Below are 19477 nucleotides of genomic sequence, written 5' to 3' on the forward strand. Positions count from 1 at the left end.
GGCCCAGGGCCGCATCTGCAGCATCAAGGCGTCCCAGAGGCCCTGGGGCCTCCCGGTCCCCGCCAGCCACGTCCTCTTCCCACAGGCCTGGATTAGGCCCCGGCAGCTGGGCGGGGGCGGAGCCGGGGGAGCTGGGGCCCAGGGCTGGGGCCCGGGCCAGTGCGCTCTGCCTCCCTCTGCCTCAGCCTTGCCACGTGGCCTCCTGCGGGGCGCTGCAGGCCTCTGGGCCTGGGGCCTCCCGTCAGCAAAGGGGGATGGAGCCCTCCTGCTCGTCCGCGGGGTCCTGGAGGTGGCAGTGACGGCCCGGCAAACCCTCGTGCCGGTGCCAGGAAAGAGGGGCTGGGGTGGGGCTTGTTGTGTCGAAACCCAGGGCTGCTCTGAGGGCGCTGGGAGGACTCAGGCCACGTGGGAAGGGGCGCGTGGAGAGGGCGTTGCGGGTACAAGAGGGAAACTGAGGCAGGAATGTGAGGGGATGTCTGATGGTCGTGGTCTTGAGGGCCACTCTGGGGAGTGCGGGTGACTCTGGGTCCCGGGCACAGGCAGAGCTGGGGCAGGAGAGACCAGGGGCCTGAGGCCTCCACTGACTGCGCGCCGCCCCCTCCCCCGTGTGCATGGGCTGGAGGTCCCGGGCGTGGCGTTTGGATGCCAGGGCACACGCAGGACCCCCGAGTCTGTCTGCACAGAGGCACGCTTGCCTCCAGGGCGAGAGAGCTCACGACCGCACCGCAGAGGCGTCTCATCCATGGGAAAGAGCTTTCTAGAACTACTGTTGGGGCCCAGGGCATCCAGAGGCGGCGAGCTGACCTCCTGACCTCTGTCACCGACCTCTCCCCTGAGCCGAGCCAGGGAACCCCGGCCCCCAGCGCCCTTTTCTGAAGGCCCCGTCACACAGCGACGCCGGTCGTTCTGGTCGATCAGGCAGGACAGCACGTCCGGCTTGGAGAAACTGAGGCCCAGAGGGGGACGGCCCCGCCTCGGGTCTCAGGGGCCTCGGCGGCCAGGCCGGGAGGGGAGCGAGGCCTCCCGACTCCCGCGTGCCCCCTCGCACGTGGTCCCACCATCTGGACGGAGCCAAGCTGCGGCCTCCATCCCCCCCACCCCGCACCCTCCTCCCGTCCTGAGAACCTCTCAGCGAAGCCAGAGGAGGTGAGGCCCAGGGCCCTGGGATCGCGTGCTCACTGGTGCAGGGCTGAGCACAGAGGGAGGGGGCCCCCGGCTGTTCCAGAGAGCCGGCTGCGCCCACCCGCCCGGGGGCCTGGGGGCCTCGGCTCCGCGCAGCTGACCCCGGCCCCTCGCTCGGGGTGCCGACCCCGGGTGTTTCCAGAGATGGCTGTGCCTGCACATTCCTTTCTGCTGAGCGAAGGCACAGGCTGGAGCGGAGCCGGCCCACCCCGGGGGCTCGCGGTGGGAGAGGCAAGCCGGCGCGGGTTCCTCGGCCGCTGGCCTGCCTGGGCGCTGGGCGGGCGCTTCCCGTGCCGCACAAGGAAGTGGGCAGCCCGTCCCCTCCTCTCGCCATCGGGGAGGGGGTGACTAGCTGCAGGAGGCGATCGAGGTGCCCGCCTTGCAGCCCTGCTGACAAGCTTCGTGGTTCATGGGAGGGCCCAGCTCAGAGCCCAGGGCCAGCGGGTGTCCCCGGGTCTCACTGTGACTGCGCCCAGCCACGTGGCCAGGTGCTGGCACGCCTGGGAGTCACACCTGCGCCCACGAGTCACATACACCAGTGTCTCCATGGGAAGGGCCATGCCGTTCTGGAGTGGCCCCGTCCTGCACAGCCACCAGCTTGGTCCCGCCCTGGAGGTCTCAGTGTTGTGGGGACTGGGTGGGTGGGGGGCTGCAGAGGTGGCTGTTCCGTTGGGGGGGAGCCCCTGGACCGGAAGCTCCCATCTCTGCCACTTCTAGAGGCCCTGCGGGCGTCCTGTGGGCGAGCTGCCACCGCCACCACAGAGGACTGGCCAGCGGCCGTCGAGTTCCCACCAAGCAATAATTTTTACAAACCTCCAGGCTCATAAAAGAGTGCACAGTGGCCGGAACAGCCCTGGCCAGGAGCCTTGTGGGAAAGCGGAAGGCACGGGGGCCGGGCAGGGGCGATCCCGGCCGGAGGCCACTTCCTGTCTCTCCTGGGCATCTCTCCTCAGGCTTCAGACCCGGCCACAGCCCCTGCGGCTGTCCAGACACACGCTGCCCCGCTCACGTGACTCAGAGAGGCCCTCGGCACTGGCCACCTCTCCCTCTGGCCTCCCTGTAGGGAGCTGCCTGCCACCCACCCTGATCTCCCCTGCTGAGCACAGGCCTTTGTGGGTTCTGCTCCTTCTCCCCACAATGCCTTTCCTAATCCTTCCTCAGAGATGCAGAGACAGCGACAGGACCTGACCACTGGGCATTGCAGGCTGGGTCTGGAAGCAGCGCCTGACCCGCGCCTGCCCTGGCGTCCTCCGAACCAGGAAGAGGGGTGCGGGGCTGGCGGGGAGGCAGGGCGGAGCTGGGGAGCTCTCTGAGGGGAGGGCTGGGGCTGCTGAGGGCACGGGGAGGGGGGCGCAGGAGGGGGTGCAGAATTTCCCAGACTAGCGATTACCTGGTTGCGGGAGCGGAGGAGGCAGTAAGTGGGGGCTGGTGGGCGCTTCCTGGTTAGGTCCCTGATCGCAGAGTCGGGGATGCTGAGCTGCAGGTGCCGGACGAGTCATTCTGGTGGTGTTTGGGGGAGGCGGAGTCCACGAGGCAGGTGGGCCCCTGGGTATGGGCTCAGGCCTGGGCAGCGGGTGCGGCGTGAGAGCCGCAGGTGCACAGGTGAGGTTTGAATGCGGGGGCAGCATGGTCAGGAGGGTCACGGCGAGGAAAAGAGGAGCAGGCACCCGGCTGACCCTGGGGAGGCAAGGCCTGCGGAGAAGGCCTGGGAGGGTCCCAAAGAGGCTGGAGGACAGCCCGGAGCCAGGGGAGCGGAGGGGTCGGTCAGCTGCCCGGGACGGCCGAGGGCAGGGGCGAGAGGGCCGCCCATCAGATTTAGTGACCTGGGGTCGGCGGTGTCCTCCTGTGGGTGGAGGCAGAAGACTTGGGGGGAGGGCAGTGGCAACAGGGGTGTGCAGAGGGAGGGGATGGGGGCAGGTAATTGCCCCTGCCCCATAACCTGGTACTCCCATGAGCGCTTGAGGACGGAGGGCTCACTCCGGCCCCTCCCTGACCCCGAGGCCCGCTGCCAGGGTCGGTCGGCAGGGCCTCCATCGGCCTCGGGGAGGCAGCTGGGGCCGTACAGGGGAGACGCTGCTGTCCTCTGCAGAATGGGAGAGCGCCCCCCCGCAGGAGGGGCCCCGGGCGGCCCCTCACAGCCCTGGGTGGAGACTCGGTGCTCCTGCGGGACCTTGCCTCAGGGGCTGGCCCCTTGCGCACGCGCAGACTCGGCCGTCTCCAAGCGCCTGGTCAATGACATCAAAAGCACCGGAAGTCAGAGGGATCATCAGTTACCTGCGTCTCCTGGCAGCGTCTCCGGGCTCGGTGCCCCCCAAGGGGCTGGGAGCCGCATCCTGCCTCGCACTCACAGAGTGGCTGAGCGGGGACACACTGACCCAGCCTCCAGGGGGGCCACCCACCTCAGCGCCCCTGTCTGTAAATGGGGGCTCTGGCTACGCGAAAGTGGGGCTGGAGGTCCGGGACCCCCAACCTTGGTCAGAAGGTCTGGGGTGCTCGGCTGGGGAGGGAGGCCCTGTACGGATGTGCTGAGTGTTGCCCGACATCCCGCCCCCCCAGCATCTCCTGTCCCCCGCAATGGCCTTCCTTCAGCCGGCCTCAAAGACGGTCCCCGGGACCCAGCACAGCCAGCCTGAGGGAGGGAAACGCAAGAGCCCGAACACCCCACCCCCAGGTCACGGCCCACTGTGCCTCAGTTTCTCCTCTGGAAACCCCTCTCCAGGGTCCAAGACGGGGGCCAGTGTGAGAGAGACTGGACTCTGCTCCCAAGGTCATGCATATTTTTTTAAAACGTGCTCCATATTTGACGCCCACGTTCGCAGCGGCCCCGCGTCCACGGGTGGATGGATGGGCGGACAGACGGACAAGGCGTGGTCCGGTCGCAGGACAAACACCGTGTGGCTCCACCGGCTCGAGGTCCCGAGAGCCGTCAGATCCACGGGGACGGCGATAGAATGGCGTGGCCAGGGGCCGAGGGGCCGGGGGCCAGGGGGCCGTGGCATTCGAATTTAATGGGGACAGAGTTTCAGTCCGGAACGGCGAAAACGTCCTGGGGACAGACGGCGGTAACGGTGGCGACGGCGAGGACGTGCCGAACGCCGCCGAGGTGTGCGCTCGAGAGCGGTTCCGACGGCGAATTTCGTGACGTTGCGTGTGTTTTACGACCGTTTAGAAGACACATCAAGATCGGTGTGTCGCCGAGGGTTCCTTAAACCGGAGTGGTCCAGAAAGCACCCGCCGCGCCCACGCCCCGGCCGGGCTCGCCGCAGCAGCCTGGCCCCTCGGTTTTCGTTTCCGCTTTTCTCCCCCATCCTTGCGCCACCCCCACAGGGGCCGGTCTGGGAGCAAAGCCTGGCCGCCTGGCCAGACCTGGCCAGACCCCTCCCCGCGGGCCGCGGGGCCCGGCTCGGGAAGAGATGGCGGAAGAGAGGGGTCTCGGTGACACCGTTCCAGCTGGAACACCACGGGAAGCGGCGACGGAGCCCACCCCGCTCGGCTCGAGAGGAACAGGCCAGTGCCCGGAGGCGCCAGCGCCACGGCCCCCCGGCCCCTGCGACAGCAGACGCTTCGCGGACCCCCACTGCCCCCCTGTTTGGCTGACCCCGGCCCGTAAGAAACCAGCAGATCGGGGAGAGAATTAATTTCCTAAAATTGACTGTCATGTTGAACAGCGACCTCGGGATCTCTTGCCGGGGCTGGAGGAGAAACGGTCATTCGGTCCTCGCCGTCTGGCCAGCCCGCGGCAGCCCGCCCCTCAGACCTTGGGTTCTGGGTTGAGCCACGTGGAATTGCCAGCCCCACGGGGGCAGAAATGCTAGAATCTTGTCGCTTTCATGTGGTTCTGTCTAATCAAAATAACTGTGAAAATACCATATCGGATTAAAAAAAAGGAAAAAAAAAAACCTGCAATCTATTTTCTGGGGAAATGATATCACCGAGAATCACATCGGATCATTTTGTACCTAATGCACGAGAAGAATAGACCCTTTTAATGACATCTCCAAGCACCGCGACGAGACGGGCGCAGGGGCGCGGGGGGGCGCGGAGACAATACGGTCCCTTTGAAACGGAGGTGAAAATTCACATGAAGAGTATAAAAGTGTTGGCGCCCCTTAGTCAAGCAGCCCTACTTCTGGAAATGCGCTCCCGAGAAAATTACCCGGGACGAGCAGAAAGGCGCCTGTCTGCGCGCAGACGCGCCTCGCTGTGCGAGACCATGCCGGGAACATCGCATCGGGGCCCCCCCCCCCCCGCGTCTGACAGCGGAGCGGTGGGGGGCTGGGGGGGCACTGATAAGGAGCCTCGGGGAGCAGAGGTGCGGGGGGCTGTGCCAGGCGCCCCGCAGCGAGGCAGTGCCCGAACTCGCCACCCGTGGTGGCTCTGACGCAGGAGAGTTTCCTGGGGGAACAAGGTGGGCCTGGCCGTGGGGTCCTCGAAACGTGTCGCCTGCGCCTCTCCCGAGGGGCGACGCGGGGCTCAGAGCGGCGAGTGCCTGTGTGCGCGCACTTCCTTTTAAAACCAGAAAATGGAGACGGGTAATGAGACATGACAAGACCGAACAGCAGAGAACAGACGTGGCTTCGCCTTTGACTGCAGCGGGTGGAGAGGCGACAGGCGGGGCGGGGCGGGGGGCGGGCAGAGGTGGCTGGGGCGTTGCTCTGGGCTTCTCCCTCTTGTCCAAACTGGCTTTCATGCTTAATGCTCTGATAACTTCTTTTTAAGGTGAAAAAGCAAGAAAGCTGCACGAAGTCCGTGCTCAGACTTGCGGTGTTGGCTCATACTTCACACCCCTTCCAGAACCTCCCAGAGCCTGGAGGGGACCAAACCCTGCTGCTGGCCCCCCCTTCCCCAGCATCTTCGCACTGCCATGGCCCCGGCAGGCATGTGGGGGAAGCAGAGTGGCAGCAGCGGCCAGGGAACCTCTGCGCAAGGAAGAGCCGGCCAGCTGGAGGGGCCGGGGGCTGCTCCGGGGCTCAGGGTTCACCCCAACTGACTGCGCCCACAACCTCCCCACTGTGCTAATGGCATCTGCGTCCCCCACGCTGGCCTCCCCACGTCTGCAAGCTCTTTGCCAGGAGGCGGGTTTGGGTGCCTCTTTCTGGACCTCCGGCTGGAAGCTACCTCCTCCTGGCCCTGGGGTCCCAGGCCCCCCGTTTCTCCTGATGCCTTGCTCCCCGGCACACAGGGGAGCTCAGGCAGGAGCCCTCTGTCGGGCCTGCCTCCTGGATCTGACACGTGGGAACTTTTCAATTCTAAGAGAGATGGACGAGCCCTGAGCCCGCTTCCTGGGAGGCTGCTAAGGATGGCGGTGAGAGGCAGAGGCTGTCCCTGCTGAGCTCAGCTCTCCCGTGTCTTCGGGGACCCCGGGACGAAACCCCCGACTCGCTGCAAGCATAGTCTCAAGGAACTCAAGTCACCCTGCCTCCAGATGGGGACACCCTGGCCCCAGGAGGTGGCAGCTGCATGGTCCATGTGAGGACCGTGGAGCAGGGAGGTGAGGTTGGGACGTGGCCCCAGCTGAAGCCATATCCTCTCCCACCTGGACCGTACCACCTGCCAGGTAGCCAGCAAGCTCTGGCCCTCACCTCACGTCCCCTGGGAGCCCGGGCGAGCTGCCTGCACCTCTGCTCTGACCGCACTTCTGCCCTGCACACAGCCCGCAGCCTCGGGCTCCGGCCCCAGGACTCGGCCCATGGCGCTCTTGACCCAGGCCACACGCCTCCCCCCACACCAACAGCTCCCCTTGCCGCCCGCTCACTCGGGCCCTCGCATCCCTCCCCGCCCTTCCCCACCTGGCTGCCTCTGTCCCTCCTGAGGCTCGGCTTCCTGCCCTCTCCTCCAGGAAGCCTTCCCTGCTGACCTCCTCATAGAATTTCTCATCCACGTTGGGCTAAGTCTCCCCATGTGGCTGCCATCCCCTCCCCATTCTAAATGGGCTTAGCTCAGAGGAGCAGCAATGAAGGACCAATAAGTAAACGAATGAATGAACGAACGCGTGAACAAGTGTGTGGGTGTGTAGGTGCAGAGGTGCCGCTGCAGGCCTCGGGGTGGGAGCAGGTGCAACCTGCCGGGCCCCCTCCACTGCCCCTCCCGTCTGAGTCACTTCGGCCCCTCTTCCCAGCAGCAGCAGATCCACGGTCGCAGTGAAGGCGGCGGCTGGGCCGCCTCCCCCTCCCGGCAGCGTGGGATGAGTTATGTGGGCGCTGCCTCCGGGATTAATTACCCTCTTGCTGGAGGAAGGCTGAGGCCGGCGGCTGGCGGGCACCAACGGGTGGGCAACCAGAGCAGGCGTTTGCTTCCCCGAGGCCCTGGGGGCACGTGGGGAGGGAGGCGGCGTGGGGGGGTGCTAGCTGCCGCGGGCGCCCCCTGCCCAGCCCCCGCGGGGTCCCGGGGACGCCTGTACAGAGGCCCGCCCGCCGGGCGGCCACATTCGCATTCCCCGCACAGGCGCTTGCAAAGAGATGACTCACACGCTGGTTGACTAATTTGAAAGTAAGCTGTTCTTGCTGCAAGTGGGAAGGTTCAGTGAATCTTAAAAACTAAACGATGGAGATTTTATTCCCTGTTCTAGACCTTTCCTTCTGCAGGGGAAGAGGCTTTGCCACCGTCTCTGTTTACAGTAAAAAAAAAGAAAAGAAAAGAAAAAGAAAGAAAGAAAAAAGTCTTTCATCTGCTCACCTGTGGCAGCCGCGACTGAACTGTGCAAGTCTCGGCTGAGCTCCCACCAGCCTCGTGACCTCGGCGAGTCACTAACCTCCTTGGGACAGGGGGGACAGCGCCTGATAGAATAGATCCCCAGAAGGCACTCCCGCTGGGTGGCACGCAGACCGAGGCCCCAGCCGGGGGTCCGCAGGCCCAGGCGGCTCCTGGAGCATCCACCTGTGCGCTACGCCGCCGCTCTTGTGGGGCGGGGCTGCAAAGAGGGGGCGCATTCCTCCCACACATAGGGGCTTATCGTATGAGGGTTATCTCCCCATTTTACGGACGGATGGCTAAAAGGCACAGAGAGGTTAGGTAACTCGCCTGAGGTCACACAGCTATGTGCAGAAGGCGGGGTCACAGCCCACCCGGGCATCAGCCTTCCCGACCGAGGCCACCACCCCGAATCAGGGGCGGACAGGGCCCGGCCTCTTCAGACGGGGGGCTGCTTTTATCTTCGTCCGATGGGACATCGGGTCTGAGCACCAGGGGAGGCTGCGAGCAGGAGGCCTGAGCCGGGTGGCGGCAGAGGACGGGGCGGCGCGCTCAGATTCAGGGCACGGCTCCGAGATCGACCCGCTAGAACTCGGCACGCATCGGGGGAGAGGGGAGGGACAGCGTCACCAGGGGGCTGTGCGGGTCTGCACTGAGCGCCGCGTCTCCGCCGGGCGCCTACTTCAAGACCGTCCACCGCTCCACTCCGGCTCGCTTTTTCGTCTGACACATTTTCTAGGGGGCATTGTCCACCCGTAGCATAGACGAGGCTGCCCACTTGCTTGGGGCCAAGCATCAAGCATCCCCTTGGGTAGCTTCTCAGGCTGACCAGAGCCCCAGGAAGAGGGGCCACGGCCACCTCCTCCCACGCCTTGGCTCACTTGACCTCAGGACGAGAAGCCGCAGAGACAGTCAAGGCCAGAGAATTAACTCCTCGCTCCCTGGGCTCAGGCCGCTGCATGCGACTCGCCTTTTGCTCGCTGTCTGACTTTGGGCCAACGTTCTGTGCCTCAGTTTCCCCACCTGCACGAGGGAATCACGGGCTCAGCTGATTATCCCGTGGCTCTTACGCTCCGCACGCATTAGCGGTTTCAGGGAGCAGGGTGCGTCCTCCCAGGGCTGAGCGGAGGGGCTGGGCAGGCAGGAAGTGCCCGACGAAGCTTCGCTGTGGGGCCCCGTTTTCCCTACGCGCTGTGCGTGTCTCTGGGCGAGCAGCTCCGCCTCCCCGAGATTTGGCGGCTGAGTCTGCAGAGCAGCGATGGCCGTGGTCCCCGTTTCCCGGGGAATCGGAGAGGTCTTGCCAAGGCGGCTCACAGAGGACGCCCGTCACAAGCCTGGCACCTTTAAAGTGCTCCGTGCGGGCTCGCCGTGATGGCCAGGAGGTGGCGGGGCTGGCGCGCGGCCCGGGCGGGCTCGCCCGCCTTGCAGCGCCGGCCTCCGCCGCTCCGCGGCCGCCTCGCCTTCCCCGAGACGCTTTCTCTCGGGCACAGAGTGACGGAAAGAAAATTGAAAAACTTAGTGAAACCAATGTATTACTTTCCTCCAGTCTCCCCCTGCCCGCCCGCCGCCACCCTCCACTGAAACACAAGCCAGAGATAACACCCTCCCAGATAGGCTTACTGGAGTCAACCCATTACAAGTACAGACACGCCTGGAGATAACAGGGGCCTGTGAGTTCTTAATATCCTGCCCGGCGTGCGGGAGGAATAAATGAGGAGCCGAAGCGAGGCGGCCCCGACTGCAAATGTGCTGCCGCGGCCCGTGGCCATCCATCAGCCCGGGTGTCAGGCGGTGCCTCTGGCCCTGGGTTTGGGAAATACGGTCGCCATAGGCATGGACTCAAATGCATCCGTTCAGAAACAGATCTCCTTAAAATTCATTAACTTAGACAACTCCAGCAGAAGCAGCAATCAATTCCTTGAACTCTATAATCATGCTCCTCACAGGGGCCTCTTGCCCAGTGCCGGTGCGGGTAATAGAGGCGGTTTGGGTCGGATGGGAGGGCGCAGGTGAGGGGGCGCCGGGAAGGAGCACGGCCTCGATGGTCCGCGGCCAGCTCGGACCCAGCTGCTTCCTGATGCATTTGTCTCTCGAGTGAGTCACTTCCCACGCGAGCCAGGGCTGGGGGCCTGCTTGGTTCCTGCTGGGTACAGAGCGACCGAAACACGGACTCGCTTGCAGGGGCCGCGGCTGAGTGAGTAGGAGAAGCGGGTCGAACGCCTGGCCTCGCTCGTGGTGATCTCGCCCTGCCCGGGGCCCTAAACCCCACTCACCCCCTGACGAGCCCTGACTCTTGCAGCTGTAGCCAGGGCCTCCCCGCTGAACCCCAGACTCTGCTACCCAAACACCCACTCGCCATCTCCACTGGAATGTGAAATGGGCATCGTAAACCTATCATGTCCAAGTGCAGCCAGACCCGTCTCGGGTTCTCCCGGCCGCTCAGGGCAGAGGACGGGGGGCCCTCTGCGACCATCCAGAGCCCAGCGTCTCGGGGCCTTTTGTGGCTGCTGCACCGGGCTGGCCTAAGCTGCCACTCAGAGTCCCCGGGCGACTGTGGAACCTCCTGCCTGGTCTCCCTGCTTCTGCCCCTGCCCCTCCGCCGGTCTCAACCCGACGGCTGGCGGAATCCTACGCGCATGCGCGCCACACGAGCCTCCCCTCCTCCCAAAGGCTCCTGGGCCACCCAAGTCCCTCGAAGGCCCCCAAAGCCTCTGTGGCTCCCCGGTGTCCCTGCAGTCACCACTCGCACCCGGGCCACACTGCCGCCCCAGGGCCTTTGCACCCGCCCCCTGCCCAGATGCTTTTCCCCTGGACCACCCGAGGCTTCCCTCCTCACCTTCCCCTCCTCTCCCTAACAGCCGTTGGACTTGTTCCTCCTGTGTGCAGTCTGTCCGTCTCTATAAACAAAACATGAGGCGTGCAGGGTGCGAGGGCGTTGTCGGGGGTGTCCGTGTGGTCACGGCCGCTGCCCTACACGGTGCCTGGAACACGGGAAGTGTGCACCGGACGGATGAATGAGGGGGTGAGTGAAACTGGCCTCCCCCCAGGGAGCTGGCCCTGCCCTCGTCACGGAGCCGGGCTTCTCTGATCTGTGTGGGGGCTTCTTGTCATGGCTTTTCTGCTGGGGGTGACACCCTCTCAATAAGGGGGACGCTGGCCCCCTTCTGCCCTGCCCCAGCTGCCGCCTCTGGCCTCGTAGTGGAGGGTGTGGACGCTGTCTCAGTCGACCACCCCCTCCATGTCCTGGCCGCGTGCGCCCCGCCCACACTTCCCCCCGGACTGTTCCCCCTCTTCCAACCACCCGGCCCTCTGGACACCCCCAAATGCCCCCAGCTGCTCCTGGGAAAACGCAACGCACTATTAAAATCTCCGTCTCTCTCCCCAGCCCGGCCTGCTCTGACAGCTTCCGCCCCGACCCCGCGACCCGGGTGGAGACCTGGGGACCCTCAGTGCCTCCCCACGCCACGCTTTTGCCCCTCCCTTCCGCCCCTCGCCCTGGAATCTGGGGCCGCTGCTGCTCCTCGGCCCCCGTCCATGCAGCCTGCTCACCCACCCCTCCCGGGCGCTGGGCGTGGAGGGCAGGGCTGGCACCGAGCTTGTGGGGTGCCGCGGGCGTCACAGCATGGGGCAGGGTGGCCTGTGTTGGTGCTGCCGGAGTCACGAGGCGTCACTTGTGCACTTCGGAGACCCCGTTAAGATAAGCAGAAGGACACCGCGGCCTTGGGGCCTGCGCTGCGTGTCTGGAAGCTTCCAGGCTGTGTGCCCTGCTTCCCCGGCTGATATAATTCAGTTTGACCCACTTAACAAACGTTTGCCCAACGCGCGTCACCCCGCCTACCCCTTGCTCCATCACCGCCCCCCGCCCCATACTTCCCTTCTTCCTCCTCTGAACCCTCACCTCCTCCCCCTTCCTTTTCTTTCCTGTCTCCCCTTCCGCCCCTTTGGAGGGGCGCCAGGACTCCCCTCAGCCTCTCAGGGGAGACGGGCTCTGCAATCTGCCCACAGGCCACGGCCCCAAAGGCCGTCTCCGGTGGAGGGTGGGAAGGAGGAACAGGCTTCCTCCAAGTCCGCTTTGCTGGCGGCCATGCTGTGACAGCCCGGGAAAGGGGCATCCGGGTGTGGGGACCCTCCTGGGTCGGGGATGAGGGGTGTCTGGGCAGCCGGAACTCACTGGGCCCAGAGGGCAGCGGCGACAGCCATCTCTGCGTGACCAGCAGCCGCCTCCGGCCCCACACGGACCCAGTGCACAGACAGAGCGTGTCTAGGGCACGTGCAGGAGGGGCCTGGGAACGTAGCCGTGGCTGACGGCGGGGCCGAGGGCGGGGACGTCCCTCCTAGGAGCCCTGGGAGGGAGCCTCACTCATTTTTGTCCCCACGGCAAGGGTGGTTTAGCTCAAAATCATAAAAACATCGAGGGTGACCAGCCCCAACCCTGTGTTCACCACAGGCGTGTTTACGTGGCTGTGAAGCCCTGAGCCCTCCCGGGACCCCTCGGAGAAAGACGCTACTGTTCTCCCCATGTTACAGGTGGGGAAGCGAAGGCACAGAGAGGGTCCATAAACCAGCCAAGGTCACACAGCCAGGCGATGAGCGCGCTGGGCTTCGGGCCCTCGGGGAAGATGACCGACAGGTGTTCGCGGCTCTGATGAGTGACATGGTCCCCACGCAAGGGGGCGGGTGGCCAGAACGGAGCCCCGGGCACGTGGTGCTGGGGTGCAGGCCGGTGGCTCCCTTCTCCCCAGCTTGTCCCTAGGCCTGATGGGGGGGGGGGGCGGAGCGAATCCTCTGTTCTCCTCCTTGTTTCTCACCCAGCACTAACTGCATGCCCAGGCCCTGGAGACTCGGGGAGAACTCAGGCACGGCCCTCACACGCCGGGGCCCTGCCTCCCGGTCGGCAGTTTGGCCTCGGCGCAGGCAGCAGGCGGCCTGGTGACAGACGCGGCCTGGTGACAGAGTGGCCTGGTGGCTCTGAGGGCCCACAGCGAGGAGGATGGGGCCGGCTGAGCTGATGCAGGAAAATGGCGTCTCTTCTTTGTTCCCTTCGGGAGGCTGGAGCTCGACCTCGTGGTGGGGGTGGGGGAGGGGGGGCGGGAGGAGGCGGGAGCGGGCGGGGGAGGGCCGTGCAGACGCCCCTGGCCCAGACTCCCCGCCTGGGCTCATCTTTCTCGCCCGATTCTCATTTATCTGGCTGTGCTGGGTGTCGCGTCCTAAACCCTCCTAAAGCCTCTGCAGAATAAAACGGGATGAGTAACATAACTGCCACCAGCCTCGGCGTTGGGGGGCACCGGCTCTGCCCCCGCCCCAGGAACCTCTGCCCCGAGAGTCGCCAGAAAAACTTCGACAACGTTGTTCTGAGACTCGAGTTTTCTAGCATGGCCTGGAAGCTGAAATTGTGTTCCATCCGCAGCTCCCCGATTCTGTCTCCCAAAGTTCTCTAAACCAAGGGGGTGGAGTGGGGAAGCCTGTGGCAGAGGAAAGGGGTCCTCCGAAATGGTCGAACAAGAGTACGTAGCCTTGAATAACTGGCCTCCGAGTCAACGGGCTTTGTGAGTCACTCCTTATCATTCAGATGAAAAGTGAACTCGTTTGTCTTATCCATATTTCGTCCTTTGTTCTAAAGCCTTTCCCCATCGCTGTTTCTGAATAAAAATAGCCGCTTGACCCTGAGTTGGAAGGGCAGGGAGTCCCGCCCCCTTCCCAGCATCCATCTGGGGAGCAGAGCGACTTTCCACCCTACTTCCCACTTCCTTCTGGGCTTGTCTAAAAGATGAGGGTTCTGGACTAACGGTCGACAGAACTGGTCACCCTCCCATCCCGCGCCCTTCCCAACAGTGGCTAACGACGATCCGGGAAGGCAAGGCCAGGGCGAGGGTCCCTCCTTTTCAGTGTGACACTGTCCACACTCCCTTAAAAAATCTCACACTATTCCAAATTCCACCAAGTGTCTCTGGAACCGATGCGGCTTCGTAAACATAGCAGAGACCCGCCACCCAAGGAGCAGAGAGAAAGGCCCAAAGAACCGCAGTGACATCCCACCTGGACCGCCCGGGTTGGAGTTAGAGGGGGTTAACCTTTCTCAGCCCCGCTGCCCTGAATAACTAGCTTGCTAGCTAACTAACCAGCTTGCTAACTGGCTTACTAAGACTAGCTTACTAACTTACTAATTAGCTTAGTAACTAACTAACTTACTTACTAACTAGCTAACTAACAGCCGTATCTGATGTCCCAAGCTCCCCCGCGTAGTGACGGCCTTCCCGGCCTTGCTGACCTTGCGGGGCTGCGGCCTCCGCGGGGCGGGGCGGAGCCAGGTGCTCACGCTGCTGCTCGGCGCTTCTTCCCCGCGTGCCCGAGCGGCTCGGACACGCGGCTGCGTGTGCGTGTGTGCGTGTTGGGGGGCGGGGGGTGCTGGGTTGTCCCGCCTCCCGCCGGAAGGGTTTACCGACTGCTGGGCTCCGGTCACAGGGACGAGACCCACATTTTGACCCTCTCCGGCGGCGGCTGACGCTGCCGGCCGCGCCTGGGCGGCGAGCGCTGTGCGGGAAGGGCCGGTCCGGCCGTCGCCAGCGTCCCATCGGCGAGGGGTCGTGTTTTCTCTTGGGGCGAAATTCACATAACATGAAACGAGCCGTTTTAACATGGACGCTTCGGTGCCCTTTCGTACATCCACAGTGGCAACACGACGTCTCCTCCACCGAGTTCCCAAACGCGTTCTTCTCCCCCAAAGGGCGCCCGGCGCCCGTCAGCAGTCGCCCCACGCCCCCCCTACGCCCCCCACGCCCACGCGGCCGCCTCCAGCTGCCTATCCGGGCGTTGTGCGTAAACGGGGTGCGCGCCGCGCGACCCCGGCGCCCCGCTTCGGCCGTGCGCCCGGCGGCCCCTCGCGCTGCGCCCCGGCGGTGGCGCGCGTGGGGACCGCGTCCTTCCCGCGGCCGGGGCGCGCCCTGGCGTGGGCGGACCGCGTCCTGCCGATGGCCGGGGGGCTCGTCCGCGCCTTTGGCGATCGCGACGCGTGCTGCCGGGAACGCGTGTGCGCGTGTCACTTTGGGGCGAGTTCCCGCCATCCGCCTTCCGCAGGTGAGGACACCGCGTTCGGGGAGGTCGGCGCCGCCCACCCGCGTGGGACCGCGGAGCGTGGTGTCGGGGTCACCGTGCAGAAGGGGTCAGGGCCGCGTGAGTCTGAACGTCCCCATCGCATGCGCGACGCTCCCCTGCTCACGAACCTGCCCTCCTCCGTCCCCGTTTTTAATCCGTGACCTCCGTTCCTGGTCGAAACACCACGAAGGCCGAGGGCGCTTCAGAAGGTGAACCAGGGGTGTTCGCAGAGTCTGCGAATCCCGTCTGGTCACCGCTCCGGTGTCGTGCGTGCGTCTCGGTGACAGGGGCCGCGGCCTGACCCTCAGACAGGAATGTGCGTCTGTGTCCAGGAGACTGGCGGGGAGGGCGGGGAGCTGTGGCAGGGCCGTCCCACACGCGCCTGGGCTCGGGGCTCAGCGGAGCCCCAGAGTCTGTCAGAGCTGGAGGCCGGGGAGTGCACCGCCCCCAATGGAGACAGGCACTTCGGGCCCCTTCATGGTGGACGCTCTGCCCAGCCGGACATGAGCAAGCGAAGCAGGCGCTGCCTACCGGGAGAAAGGCCCAGCAAAGGAGGCGGGGGCGGGGCGGGGCGGGGCGGGGTTCCCCAGGCTCTGGACAGATGGTTAAAAATCACCCCCGCTTCCTACTTGGGGAAAAGGGGTCACAGATTGCGCATCTTGTCCAAGGTCACACAGTTGCTCCTTGGCAGGGCTGGGCTAGGGGCAGCGGGGCAGGAATCGAGGGGACTTTGTGGGAACCAGGCATCCAAGGAGAGAGCCCCCAAACACACCGGATCCCAAAATTAGGAAGTTGGTTTTCAGAGGCAACGTGAGCCGAGCCAGCCTCGGGGTGTGACGGGGGGCCGGTGCCCAGCTGGAGCTATCGCAGGCTAGGCAGTCTCTGAGGCCGAGAGCTGGCCCCCGTCCCACAGAAGCTGTCACCTGCCCCCTGGCCCTCGCCAGCCACCTGACCGGGCGACGTGGAAAAGCAAGATGGAGCCAGCGTTGCCGCGTTTGCGAGTCAGTCCCCTAGAAAGGGGGTTTCACAGCCTCCCTCCCCCCAGTCTTGGCCTGAGTGCCTGTGAGAAGGTCCGTCCTGCAGCCCTGGAGGCGTGGGGGGCACCCCGACCCGCACTGCAGCCATGGGCTGCGTTTCCTCCCGGGGCTGCGGGCGCGCGAGGCCCTGGATGGCGAGCGGGGCCCCAGACGGTGCGTGGGGTCCCGGATGGCGCCCCGAGCGTTTTTAGTGTCTGGCGGCTGCTTTTGTTTTTGAACTGCTTCGCTCAGACAATGTACACGTCATCGCGATCCCCGATTTTGAGTGTATAATTCAATCATGCTTAATAAACTTGCGAAGCTGTACAACCATCGCCACAATCTAATTTTAGAAACTTTCCATTGGAAAGAAGAAACCTCACGCTTCCTAATTTGTTATTTGTATCTTCGCTGCTGGAGGCTGCTCTCCCCACCCTGCAAGTCGCGCAGACTCACGGGGAGCACTTCGTCCCCTGCCGGCCCGTTCCGAGGCTTTCCACGGACGCGCTCACGTGCCTGTCACGGCTGCCAGGCGGGGCGGGTCCCCTCGGCATCTCCCACTCACCGCCAGGCCAGCGGAGGCCGAGGGCGGCCGAGCGACCTGCCGTGGCGGGGGGAGTAGTGGCCCCCACAAGGCGTGTCCTCGGCTCCCCCCCCCCCCCCGGACCGTGAGGGAGCCGGTGTTTGGGAAAAGGCTCCGGAGACGAGATCGCCCTGGATCGTCCCCGTGGGCCCCGAATCCCGTGGCGGGGGCGGAAGTAAACGCACCCCCGGTGATGGAGAAGCATCAGGCCCGGCTCGGCGGAGCCGGAGCCGCCCGCGCGGGGGAGGCGCCGCCACCGGCCCCTGGCGGACCCCGCGGGCGGGCGGCCTCGCGGAGGGAACAGGGTGCGGTTGGTGCGGGGGGCTGGGCCGGTGGGGGCTGCCCACTGGACGCGGGTGGGCTCTGTGGTTCATGAGGGCGTAGTTTGCTTTCTCTAGTTGGTCCCAAGTTGGAAGCGGGGACAGAAACTAGGGCCGCTGTGGGCCATCGACTGAACTTGGCCACTGGGGGTCGGTGGCTGCAGAGTCACCGTTAGCTTCCTGGACTGTCCCTGGGCTGGCCCTGGCCCCTGTGAGTGCCGCTCCCAGCGGGCAGGCTTCCGGGCTGGTTACCGTAGGCAAGGAGCTGGCCTCCTGGGCAGGGCTCGGGCGGTGGGCCCGAGTTCTGTTGTCCTGGCCGCTCTGGTCATTGTCCCTTTGTACGTTTGGTCTCTCACCAGTGTCCTTATAAGACACCCACAGAGGAGGAGGCCATGGGAAGAGGGAGGCAGAGATTGGAGCACCACAGCCATAAGCCAGAGATGCCTGGGGCCACCAGAAGCCGGCAGAGGCCAAGAAGGACCCTTGCCTGGAGCCTTTGGAGGGAGTAAGGTCCTCCCGACACCTCGACATTATACTGGCCTCCAGTATAACAAGCGAGACAACAGGTTTCCATTGTTTTCAGCCACCAGGCTTGTGGTGCTTTGCTATGGCACCCCGGGAAATGGGCACACTTGCCCCGGGTCACATGGTTGGTGAGGGATGGGTGTGAGCCAGGCCAGGCCCTGAGAGGGCCTCAGGCCTGCGGCCCAGGTGAGGGCAGGCGATGTGGCAGGCAGAGCAGAGAGGACTCGGACTCCACGCTGATTTGAAGCAGAAAACCGAGGCCAAATTCATTCTTTCGTTCATTCATTCACTCACTATTTGCTCTGATCTCACAATGGCCTTGGTAGCTTGTGGGTCACGAGCCTTGGGCTAAACTTGTCTTTCAGACCTATCTGTCCTTGACCCTGTTAGAAGTCCCCTGATTAATACCCTTGGCCGAGGTGCCTGAAAGCAACCCTTCCAGGCTGTCGGCCCTAAACCCCGAGAGCGTCAGCCTTTCCTCCAAACCAAGGGAAAATCCAGCTGTCACGCCAGTGTCACTGTTGATGGCCTTGTCGTATTCTTCCCCTCATTCTGTTCCTGAATGGCCTTAAAGTGGCCTAAAGTGACACCTCTACAGAAGGTCAGCTTAGGTGGAGGCTGGGCTGCGGGGGGAGGGCACGGGCATGCAGCGGCCAGCTCGGGCCGTGGGGTGCATGCTAAGCTTCCTCACAGCCAGAGGGAAGAGGGTCACGGGGCCGTGGGCCATACCAGCAGAGCGAGGGCGGAGGCTGTGGCCCGGAGCGGGCCTGCGGCCGGACGACGGCACATGCCATGGAGGTGTTTGAGATGAAAAAGGCGCCCACGCTGGACCCTCTTTCTCCGCTGGACTGGCCAGATCTGGCCCTTGGATGGGGAGAGGTGGTCCGGTTTTGTCCCCGTGGGCGGCTGTCTCTGCCAGTCATGGTGCCCGCAAGGGTGAGGACGTGGCTTGGGAGGCCTGTCCAAGTCCAGGCTGGGCTTGTGCGCGCTCGCGGGGAGAGGGGAGCTGCCCTGCGTGGCAGGGGCGGCCCTGTGCGAGTTCCAGGACCTCCGGGAGGGGCCAGGCAGGGCCCGGGGAAGGGCAGGGCTCGGCAGGGAGAAAAGACGGTGGGATAAAGCGGAGCCCAGTGACCCGCATCCCGCTGCTGGGTGCAGCCACGCCTGACACCCCGACATCCTCCCCGGGCCTCTCAGTTAAGTGGGTCGGCAAAGTTCCCACAAACCGCTTTCCACAAATCGCGATTGCAAGGAACAACCCGGGCCCGCACGAGACTAGAAGCTGAGGACGGGGTGCGGGGGGCACTTTCAGATGACCTCCGGCTCCCGTTTCTCTCGTCCACGCCTCTGACGGCCTTCGGGTGATGGAGGGGCCAGCCGTGCGCCCCGAACCGGGGGTCTGGTGCCCTCCTTGGTTCGCTTCACAGACGATGGGGCTGACACAGCGGTCCTCGTCAAGCCGCTGTGTTCACGGGGGCCAGACACCACCTGCGTGGGTTTTGGGGAGGGGGCTGTAGTAAGGGTCAACACAGGTGCCGATCTGTGGACCTCACAGGCCACGGGGTGAAGGTCCCCAGCGGCCCCCAAGGGAACGCTGCATGCCCCTCGCCTGTCACCCAGGGCAGGTTAGCCAGGGCAGGAAAAGAGGAGTACAATTAATTTTTCTCAGAAAATGTTTAGCTGCTTCAGCAGGACGCAGGGGAGGCGGTAACCCGGATGTCGTTGCCGCCCTGGGGTGCTGTTTTCATTTCTCCTGGTCCTTCCACGGAGCGGGCTCTCTCGGCCTTGCTTCTGTCGACATGTGGGGCTGGATCATCCTCTGCCGTGGGGACTGCCCTGCGCATCGTAGGGTGCTGAGCGGCGCCCCTGGACTCTGCCCACTGGACGCCGGCATTATCCTCCCCCAGCCCAGTTACGACAACCGGAAACGTCTCCGAGCGTCACCCAGTGTCCCCCTAGGTGGGGGAGGGGACGCAACCCCCCGGGTCGAGCACCACTGTCTCCAGCTCAGACACCAGAAGACAGAAAAGAGGGAAGAAAGAAGTTAAAATGTTTTGGTGATTTTATTATTA

Source organism: Rousettus aegyptiacus, unplaced genomic scaffold, assembly GCF_014176215.1.
Source record: "Rousettus aegyptiacus isolate mRouAeg1 unplaced genomic scaffold, mRouAeg1.p scaffold_m13_p_3, whole genome shotgun sequence".
Lineage (NCBI taxonomy): Eukaryota > Metazoa > Chordata > Mammalia > Chiroptera > Pteropodidae > Rousettus > Rousettus aegyptiacus.